Consider the following 11,739-nt stretch of genomic DNA (forward strand, 5'->3'; position numbering starts at 1 on the left):
CTTTTCAAAATCCTGTCTAACTAGTTCCGCAAAGGTAGTTATAGCATGTGAGTCCACTGGTGGTTGAAAATCACTCTCTAATCTTAAGTCAAAGTCTTTTAATCGCAATGGGACTACCCCTACAGCATCACTAGTTTCTACTACTGTATTCTGTTGTTGCGAAAACCAGATTTTTAATTTCAGTTTGCGCAAAAATTGTAAAAAATCTATTTCCAGTTGGCACCAATCAGTTTTTACACTTGGACAGAATCCCATGAAGTGATCTCTACAGAACTCAAGTGTCATTTATATTTTAAAGGCTCACTGCAAGATTTCAGGAATATTTAAAGAAACGGTAATGTGAAACACAAATGAACACAACAGAGAAAAAAAACTATACTTAACATACTGTAAAACTTGATTTAAAAAGAATGTATTATCTGACAATAAGCAACCTTTTTCCAATGCAGTTGGGAAAATGTGTCAAACAAATGCAGGATCAAAGTACTCACCAAATGGCCTCCATCTTCGAACCCGACCATCACTCGATCCCAAATAGAACCTGGATTTGTTTCTATAGTCATGACATTAAATTTCCTTCTGCTAAGTGCTTGGAAATGGTCTGGGCACAGGGGTGTGGAATAAAGGTGCCCCCTGTGTCTGGATTGTAGACAATGCTGGTGGGAGCTGCTTGTGTTGGCAGATGAAATGATCCTCTCTACTGGTGGTCTGTCTGGGCCATCTGAAATCTGTATCCCATGAGTGTATTCCCTCACATAACCACTGCTCCCCAAACCCTTTAACAGATTAGGCCTATTTCCTATTATATGCAGTTCCATTGGCCAGTCTGTAAAAACGCCAGGAGTTCAGCGGAGAAAAAACTAGTGCTTCACGTCAATGGTATTCATCGGGACTCGGTGTTGTTAGTTGTGTTCCTACCCATTTTGGGGCTGTTTGGCACAAAAAAAGAACCAAACACAGGGGTAGACTGACAACACTCAGGGCCCCTGGACCAAATGAAGCAAGGGCCTCCTGCGAGACTCCCCTAACCCCGACCCCCCCGTCAGCCACACCACTGTCATACCCCCATCCCACCTCAAATCCTTCCTCATGCCCAACCCCTATAAACAAAACAAAAAAACATATCAGTGATTATATACAGGACCATATTGATGTAGATATCAACTCTACACAGGATCAGTATACCATATAAGGGATTATATGCAGGACCATATAGAGGTAGATATCATCCATATATAGGATATATACACCATATAAGTGTTTATAATTACATTTAGGGAACTCACAGATGTCTTTTCTGATCAGCGGCATCCTTTTCTTCTCCGCCCGGATCAGACCGCCATGAAGACTTCTATCATCCAAAACTCATCTCTAAACAGCTGCAGGAAAAACATGTTAGACTTTGCATTTTTCCAGTGTGGTCTTCTCCTCTATACAATCTCCCCATCTATAGGCCCCCAAACTGTTATAATGCCCTCTTTGGTGTCAAGCACAGAAAAGGGCAGGTAGGTAGGTAGCCAGGTAGCTAAGTATGTAGTTAGGTAGCCAGATATGTAGGTAGTTAGCTAGCTAGGTAGTTAGGCAGCCAGCTATGCAATTGGGTATGTAGGTATCCAGGTAGCTTGGGTATGTAGATATCCAGGTAGTCAGGATTGTAGATAGGAATTTAGGTAGGTATTGCATAATCGTGGTGTGAATGCACCCTCGGTCAAAACAGCCAAGATGGTGGGCAATTCATCAAAATGACCATCCTTCTTCTCAGTCCAAGGATGTACCCTTTCTCATAGTCTGTCAACTGGGCAAAATGTGCACTACCCAAGAGTTACACTTCCCAAATGTAGCCTTTGAGAGCCCCTTTTGAAGAGCAGTATAGGAAGCAAGATCCAGTGTCTAATCAAACCACACTTATAATCATTTACATATCTGCCTGCGACATAACAGAATGCCAAGTTTTGCAGTAATCTGACATTTCTATTTGGATGCATTATTTTTTATTGCATTGTTTTTATTTATTTATCAATGATCGTATGCCAAAGGCCGCAAAAAAGAGACGGTAAGTCACATGCGATCCCCAAGGCTGCAAGCGCTCTATCCTACTGAATAAACTCATAGGGGAAGGGTTATCAAGCTTTTTACACTGCTTGTTGGTGTAAAATTTTTTTTTTTCAACTATAATTTTTATTGAGCACGAGACAACAAATATGTCTTAAACATAACAGACCCACACGCAGGTGGGTACACTTGCAATGCTCACAATTTTCAATAACACATATAAGGTTCAATATTGTTAAACATGTAACTCAAGTCCGAAGGTACCATTTGTGTGTCGGGACAAGGAGGAGGAGAGTCGGTACCGACAGATAATCTTGCAACACTAATGCTCGTATCGATCTACGAGGTCAAGAACAATCCGGTCATACGGGTATGAGAATAATCAGAAGGTGGGGGGGGGGGGGAATGCAAGCACGAGGGGGCAAGGTGGTAGGGAGGCTAGCATGGCAGCAGTCGTAAGGGTAAGAGTGATCTAAAGGGAGGGGGGGTCGGGTGGTCGGGGCTGGAGGGGGTGGTGGGGCAGGGGAGGAGGTGGGAGGCGTATAGCAGAAGTGGGTAAGGGGGGGGTACGAGGCTGGGGGGGGTGGTGATGATAGCGGGAAGGGCCTGAGAAGGGAGGGAGAGAAAGAAGTACGTGGAGGCCACGATCCAGGAGAGAGGTACGTGTCCCGGGTTCCAGAGAAAGTTAAAGATTTAGTAATGCAGTAATGTGAGAGGGAGAAAGGGCGAAGAAGGGGGAAAGAGAGAAAGAAGGTAAGAGGAACTCAACAGCAGTAGGATGTTCATCCCCTGGGGCCCGCGAGGTCTGAGTCTAGCCAGGTAACAGGGGTTACAGGGGTCTAAGGCGTTCTACGGACAGATTCCCACTGTCAGGGCAGAGCTGCATCAGTGGAATATTAGAGATCTTCGCCCACATGGGGAAGAACGTCGGAGAGGGCATCCCCACGACCACAGGTATCAGATGAGAGGGGAGCAGGGGGGAAATAGGTGGGGAAAGAATAGGAGATAGAGAGGACCAAGAGGAGAAGATCCCTCTGTATAGGGACTGTACCTGCTACAAGAGTTAGAGGGTAACCAGAGATCTCTCAGCATGTCACCACTATATACCGTTCTGGCCCACTCCGCAATCCCCGAGGGGTATGATGTTCGGGCAAAGTGGGCCCACAGTTTGGGTCAAAGTTGGAATCGTATAAAGTCCCTATGGTGGCGGTTATATTTACTCCTAGATATTTAATATGAGAGGGTGCCCATTTGAATTGGGACTGGCTGTGGAGACGTGCGGCTGTGACAGGTGGTAAAGTGACATTGAGCAATTCAGATTTCGTGACGTTAACCTTGAAGTTGGAAATAGCTCCAAAGTCAGCGAAGAGGGTTGTCAACGAGGGCAGGCTACCCAGGGGGTCTGTAAGCAAGAAGAGTAAGTCATCAGCAAAAGCTAGGACTTTAAGTTCTCCGCGGGTGGTGTCGTAGCCGGAGATAGAGGAAAGCTGGCGTGTCTTCTGTAGGAGAGTCTCCATCACTAGAACGAACAGAGTGGGAGAGAGGGGGCAGCCCTGTCTGGTGCCATTTAGTATGTGGAAGGGGGGGGGAGATGGAATCGTTAACCAGCAGGGATGCTGTAGGATTGGAATATAGCGTCATGATGGCAGCGATGAAGGGCTCAGGGAAGAGGAATTTCCGTAGGACGGCTTCCATATACTGCCAGCTGACTCTATCAAAGGCCTTCTCGGCGTCGATCCCGAGAAGAGCCAGTGACTTCCCAGTGGCCTGTGCGTGAGATATAGCGAGAAGGAGCTTCTCTGTGTTCGTGCTGCCCTCCCTTCCCGGGATAAAGCCCACCTGTTCCTCCCCTATCAGGTGCGGTAGTAACTTTTTAATGCGTAAAGAAAGTAGTTTAGCCCACAGCTTGAGGTCAAGATTTAGGAGCGATATGGGGCGGTAGCTCCCACAATTCGATGGATCCTTGCCATCCTTAGCAATCAGGGTTATGTGTGCTTCTAGTGATTGATTAGGTAGCGTGGCACTAGAAAAGAGTGAGGAACACCAACTAGACAGCTGGGGAAGAAGCACAGATTGGAACGTTTTGTAATATGAGAGTGGCAGGCCATCCGGGCCTGGGCTCTTCCCGCTGGGAAATGAAGACAATACTTTTTTGACTTTTTCTTATGTGACGGGTTCGAGGAGGGATGCCGCCATGCCCTCATCAACACATGGGAGAGAAATTTCCTCCAGAAACTTATAGATTAATGGGGCTCTGTCAGCCCTACGTATATCAGCAGCTTCGCCATCCAGGCTATACAGTTTAGAGTAGAAACGTTGGAAAGCTACTGCAATATCCCGGGTAGCGGAGCAAAGAGAGCCATCCTCTCCCCTTACCTCATGGATGTGTCGTTTCTCTTTTGCTCTTTTAAGGAGGGAGGACATGAGCTTACCACCCTTGTCGCCATGGGCATAGAGGCGGTGCCGGAAATTTAAGTAGGCCTTGGAGGATTTGTAGTTTAGATGTCTTAGGAGCTTTTCTCTAAGAGAGACTAGCTCCTTCTGGGTGTCTTCTGACCTGGACACTTTATGTATCCGCTCCAGCGAGGCTATTTGCTTCAAGAGGGAGTCTATTTCTCTTTGATAAATCTTTTTAAGTTTGGTGCCCCAAGAGATAAAAATACCCCTGACATAGGCCTTATGGGACTCCCAGACAATGGGGATCGGTGGCCCTGAGTCCACATTAGTAGCAAAAAAGGACACCAGGAGCGACTCAATATCAGCTCGTGCCTGGGGGTTTTCAAGAATGTGCTCGTTCAGACGCCACCGGTTGGCCCTAGCAGCAGAGGGGGAGGCGAGAATAGAGAGGAAAACGGGAGCGTGGTCGGAAATAGAGATCACATCAATACCTGTGGTCGTTAGAGATGGTAACAAGGAAGAGTGCAGGAACAAGTAATCTAGTCTCTGATGGGAGTTGTGAGCAGCCGTGAAGTGAGAGTAGTCCCTGACCGTGGGATTCTGCGTCCTCCAGGCATCTAAAAGAGACAAGTCAGACAGTTTGTTACGTAAGCACGCCAATGCCCTATAAGGGATGGAGGGTTTTGAGGCAGAGGTGTCTAGGGCAGGATTCAAGGTGACATTCAGGTCACCACCTAGGATTATAGGGCCATAAGCGAACAATTTCAGGTCATCTAAGGCCTTCAGGAGCCACGGGACCTGCGCATGATTTGGTGCATACAAGTTTGCCAGTGTGTACTTGGAGTTATGAAGGAGTACTCTTAAAAAGAGAACTCTTCCCTCTTCGTCAGAGTGTTGTTGGAGAACTTTAAATGGCACACTCCTGTGAATGGCGATGGACACACCCTTAGATGCAGAGGTCGCGTGGCAAGCGTGGAACCATGTAGAGTAATGTTTCAAGGGCATCTTAGGGATTTTCTCATGTTTGAAATGAGTTTCTTGTATGAATAGGACATGAGAACGGAGTCTCCTAACCATAGACAAAACATGATTCCGTTTGTTAGGGGTCAACATGCCCCTCACATTAAAGGAGACACAGTTTAAGGAGGCCATGATTGTAAAGGTGAGAGAAGGTTAGGCCCCAGGGAGGGAGAGAAAGGAAGGCAGGTGGGAATATGGGGAAGGCAGGAGACTCTGGAACCACGGAACACTTGAGCAGACAATAGGTGGAGGTGAATGGGTAATGATAGAGAGAGGGTATATAGATAACGGGGGGGGGGGGGGGGCGCTGAGGGAGAGGATGGAAAGGTGAAGAGACAAAGGATATGCAGAGAGAGAGGGGGAAATATAGGAAGGGAATCAAAGGTATAGAAGGAAGAATGGGAGTAGGTCAGGGGGATGTGAGAGTACAGGAGAGGGTGAGGGTGAGGGTAAGAGGGAGGTCGGAGGGGGGCAAGAGAGGGGGGGAGGGGGGCTCCTCACAAAGAGGGGTGTGTCACAGGGGGGTAAGGAGCGGTAGGAGGGTAGGCAATGGGAAGGCAGCTACTTTAGAGCAAAGTGTCAAGAGGTGGGGGTAGGAGGGTTATCTGACCTGTGGCGCACCTCGTACACCACAGTTAGCAAGTGACTGGACAGGAAAAAGTGAAAGTAAGTGTTTAAGTGCAGAAGCACCCAAACCTTTAAGCCCAGCAGTATCGAACATTTGTATCAGGTACAACCAGACATGTAGGACATATAACAGAGTATTTTCAACAATGTAGAAAGACTAACTCTATAACAAAGTGACATAGTGCTAGCCATATGACATGGAGATCCCATCTGGGACCAGTATGAAGCAAGCAGAGGGGAAAAGTAGAGGAGGGCGGATAGGGGGGGAGGGGGAGCAAGGAAAGAGGGAGGGGGAAAGGGAGGGGGTCCAGTGGGTGAGGGGGGTGTCGAGGAAGGCAAGTAGGGAAGGCGGTCAAAGGTGCAGAGAGGGAGGTGGGGGGGGAAGTAACTGTACAGCGGGAAAAATAAAATAAAAGAGAAAGGAAAAAAGCAGTTGACAGGCATAAGTAGCAATGAAGGGCATTCAATATCTGCTATCACATATGGGAAATTGAAGTTTCAGACCCCAAGCCCAAGGCGTAACTTAAATAAACTATAAGGATCAGTTAGGCAGAAACATCAAGTGACGTCACATAACGAGAATATCATGACATACATAGCCAGCCATCTGGGGCTACTTTCGAAAAGGGCACAGCAAGGGCCGGCAGGGAGATTCAGGTGACGGTGTCCCAGCAGAAGAACGCAGTTCATGGTGTTTCGAGTAGGGCTCGAGAGCCGTAGCTCCCCGTTGGAGCCGAGAAGGGGGGATAGGGGGGAGGTGAGTGAGAGTGGGGTGGAGGTGGGGGAGAGGGGGTACAGGGTGGAGGTCCACTGCATGAGGCAGACACAGGCGACAGTTCCGACACATGGACTAGTCCGAGGGGGGGGCGGGGGGAGGCTTGTCCAAGAACCGGGACCACGGACCCCGGTGTCACAGTCCCTGGGTTGACGGACGGGTCGGAGTGGGGGGGGGGGAAGTAGCCGGGGCTGTAAAAAAGAAAAAACTTATCTTTCAGATGGATCTCCATGAGCGTCCGTAGAACATCATCAGGTAGAAGCCAGCACATCGGAACACTAGGTGGGCAGCAAACAAATAAAGCCGAGGCTGCGTCTTCAGAGGGGTGCATGAGAACAAACCGGGACAAGTACAGAGCTCCAACTCAGTAGGTCTACGGGTGGAGGAGACATCAGAGAGTGGCATTCAACTTCAGCGATCAGGAGGTAAGGTCTTCACAGGGGTCTTCTTCTGCTTGGTAGGCTTGGACCGAGGCACCTGTTTCCATTCCTCTATGCGAGGAAGCTGAGGCAGAGGGATGTGGTCAGAAAGCGGCATCCACGATGGTATCGGAACTGGGGTTATATCCAGGATAGACCAAGCCTTTTCTAAGTCCTCAGGCGTCTTGATGACTATTCTCTTCCCCTCCTTGAGAACTGACAGGCCGAAGGGGAACAGCCAAGCGTAAGAAAGCCCTTTGTCTCGTATCTTGTCCAGCGGGGGGCGTAGGATGCGCCGCTTCATTAACGTGGTGGGGGCAATATCCTGGTAAAGTGACACTTCATCATCCCCGTAGTAAATCGGCCTCTTTTCCCTCGCCGCCTGTAGGATAGCCGCTGTGTCCACATAGGACAGGAGGCCACAGATAACATCTCGAGGCGGTTCCGTTGGTTTAGGTTTAGGTTGCAGAGCTCTGTGGATACGCTCAATAACGATCCAGGCCGCTCTCTCAGCACCCAATAGACCTCCAAACATTTCTTTAGCTATTTTAGGCAGCGAGTCAGGCGCCCAGGACTCCGGGAGACCCTTGAGCCGTATGTTCTTGCGGCGGCTCCTGTTTTCCTGATCTTCGATCAAGGTAAGAGCGTTATTAATATGGGTCTCCAGGACCTCCGCTCTGCTCGCCATGGCCGCCGAGTGTGAGGTGAGGTCTGCACATGCAGCTTCCAGCGCTTCAGTGCGGTAGCCGATGGCGTGAACATCAGATTTAATCTCAGCAAGATCAGCACGTACCGGTTTGAGAGCTTGAGATAGAGCTTTCTTCATGAACGACTTGAGGAAGGCCGGGGTTAGAGTCGCCGAGGTCCCCTCGTCCGAGTCGCTGTCCTGTCTCAGTTCATCCTCTGAGTTGCACTGTGACGCGGGCTCCGGCGCCATTTTGAGAGAGGGGGCCGGGGAGCGGTTCGATCGTTTAGAGAAGAATTTAGCCACGTCAGCCTGGTTTTTTTTAGCTTTGGGCATGTCCGTAGGGTCGCTGGGCTGATAGCGACCAAACTTCACCATCACGGTCCAAATAAAGTGGGGATAAAGTAGTGTAGGAGCGGTGCGTGGCAGGAGAGCTCCGTCTCACACAGCCATTCCAGTCCGCGGTCAGGCTCCGCCCCCTTGTTGGTGTAAATTTGATGCAGATTTGTAAGGCTTTTTGCTAAGTGATTTTGAAAGGTGATTTTAAAGGGGTACTCCGGTGAAAACCTTTTTTCTTTTAAATCAACTGGTGGCAGAAAGTTAAACATATTTGTAAATTACTTCTATTAAAAAATCTTAATCCTTCCAGTACTTATTAGCTGCTGAATGCTACAGAGGAAATTCGTTTCTTTTTGGAACACTGATGACATCACGAGCACAGTGCTCTCTGCTGACATCTCTGTCCATTTTAGCAACCATGCATAGCAGATGCATAGCAGATGTATGCTAAGGGCAGCCTGGTGGCTCAGTGGTTAGCACTACTGCCTTGCAGTGCTGGGTTCAAATCCCACTAAGGACAACAATAAATAAAGCATTTTTATTATTATAATAACGTCAGCAGAGAGAACTCTGATGTCATCAGAGAGCATTCCAAAAAGAAAAGAATTTCCTCTGTAGTATTCAGCAGCTAATTAGTACAGGAAGGATTAAAAAATTTTAATAGAAGTAATTTACAAATATGTTTAACTTCCTGCCACCAGTTGATTTAAAAGAAAAAAGGTTTTTACCGGAGTACCCCTTTAACTAATATGACTTACTGTAGGTAAACATTTTTGCTTTTTCACTTTGCAGTAGTAAGAGATTTATATGCAACTTTTCTCAAAATGTAAAAGATTTGTCGCATAGCCCTGAATTACACCAAAAACATACACCAGCCTAGATCACAAAACTGGCCAAAGACAGCCGTTTTAAAAAGTCACACAAAAGTTACACAGAAAAAAAAAAGTCTAAGGAAAGTTGCAGAGAAGGAATCCTACAAAGTGTTGTTCTGAAGTGAAACTTCACAAAGTGTACTAGCCTCATATTTACCACATGCCCTGCATTATTGAATACATTTGGGCATGTATACGCCAACTATACCATAAAAACCTGTGTATAACACCAGTGCACCTATAGTCAATTTGATAAATGTCCCCTATAATAGTTTTAATAATATATTCTTATCACCGGCCCCGATGGTCTTGTGCAGTAACACAGTAAGACTGCGGAGATTTATCAAAACCTTTGCAAAGGAAAAGTTGCCCCGTTGTCCAATCAGATCGCTTCTTTCATTTTGCAGAGGCCTTGTTAAAAATGAAAGAAGTGATCTGATTGGTTGCTATGGGCAACTTGACAACCTTTTCTCTGGAAAGGTTTAGATAACTCTCCCCCTGTGTTCAGACATGAGAAATTTCGCAAAGATGCATTTTCGTTGCAGAAGTCCGCCTCAAGTTAACCCCTTAAGGACTCAGCCCATTTTGGCCTTAAGGACTCAGACAATTTAATTTTTACGTTTTCATTTTTTCCTCCTCGCCTTCTAAAAATCATAACTCTTTTATATTTTCCTCCACAGACTAGTATGAGGGCTTGTTTTTTGCGCGACCAGTTGTCCTTTGTAATGACATCACTCATTATATCATAAAATGTATGGCGCAACCAAAAAACACTATTTTTGTGGGGAAATTAAAACGAAAAACGCAATTTTGCTAATTTTGGAAGGTTTTGTTTTCACGCCGTACAATTTCTGGTAAAAATGACATGTGTTCTTTATTCTTAGGGTCAATACGATTAAAATGATACCCATTATTATATACTTTTATATTATTGTTGCGCTTAAAAAAAATCACAAACTTTTTAACCAAATTAGTACGTTTATAATCCCTTTATTTTGATGACCTCTAACTTTTTTATTTTTCCGTATAAGCGGCGGTATGGGGGCTCATTTTTTGCGCCATGATCTGTACTTTTTTTTGATACCACATTTGATACCACAAAAAACTTTTAATACATTTTTTATAATTTTTTTTTAATAAAATGTATTAAAAAAGTAGGAATTTTGGACTTTTTAAATTTTTTTTCGTTCACGCCGTTCACCGTACGGGATCATTAACATTTTATTTTAATAGTTCGGACATTTACGCACGCGGCGATACCAAATATGTCTATAAAAAATGTTTTTTACGCTTTTTGGGGGTAAAATAGGAAAAAACGTACGTTTTACTTTTTTATTGGGGGAGGGGATTTTTCACTTTTTTTTTACTTTTACTTTGACATTTTTTTACATTTTTTTTTACACTTGAATAGTCCCCATAGGGGACTATTCATAGCAATACCATGATTGCTAATACTGATCTGTTCTATGTATAGGACATAGAACAGATCAGTATTATCGGTCATCTCCTGCTCTGGTCTGCTCGATCACAGACCAGAGCAGGAGACGCCGGGAGCCGCACGGAGGAAGGTGAGGGGACCTCCGTGCGGCGTTATGAATGATCGGATCCCCGCAGCAGCGCTGCGGGCGATCCGATCGTTCATTTTAATCGCGAACTGCCGCAGATGCCGGGATCTGTATTGATCCCGGCACCTGAGGGGTTAATGGCGGACGCCCGCGAGATCGCGGGCGTCGGCCATTGCCGGCGGGTCCCTGGCTGCGATCAGCAGCCGGGATCAGCCGCGCATGACACGGGCATCGCTCCGATGCCCGCGGTTATGCTTAGGACGTAAATGTACGTCCTGGTGCGTTAAGTACCACCTCACCAGGACGTACATTTACGTCCTGCGTCCTTAAGGGGTTAAAGGGGTACTCCGCTGCCCTGCTTGCGAAGCTCCGCTCCCCAGCGTCCGGAAGTTTATTGTTCCGAACGCTGCGTGCGGGCTTCCGTGTTCAGGGCCGCCCCTTGTGACATCACGCCCACCTGCCCCCTCAATGAAAGTCTATGGGAAGGGGGCGCGACGGCCGTCGCGCCCCCTTCCCATAGACTTTCCTTGAGGGGGCGGGTGGGCGTGACGTCACGCGAAGATATGAAGTTATGAACTAGTCACCGCCGCCGCCTAAGTAGTCACCTGGGCGGGGAGCTCTTCTCATCTACTCCCGTTCTTCGGCCGGCAGCGACGTCCCCTCCGCTTGATTGATGGGCCGCGTCATCGCTCTGCTCCGTCTGTTCAGTGAGCGGAACAATGACGCTGCCCATCAAGCGGAGGGGGCGTCGCTCCCGGCCGAAGAACGGGAGTAGATGAGAAGAGCTCTCCGCCCAGGTGACTACTTACGGCGGCGGCGGTGACTAGTTTATAACTTCATATCTTCACCATCCCTGGGGGCAGGAGCATGCGTGTACGGTTCCATCCAGATTTCACCATACGGTTTTTGGCTTTGCTCATTTTTTTTTCTTGGAATTTCAATCAATCAAGTAAAACTTTATTCAAAATGGAAAGTTAAAAACGTATAC

Source organism: Hyla sarda, chromosome 9 (assembly GCF_029499605.1).
Source record: "Hyla sarda isolate aHylSar1 chromosome 9, aHylSar1.hap1, whole genome shotgun sequence".
NCBI lineage: Eukaryota > Metazoa > Chordata > Amphibia > Anura > Hylidae > Hyla > Hyla sarda.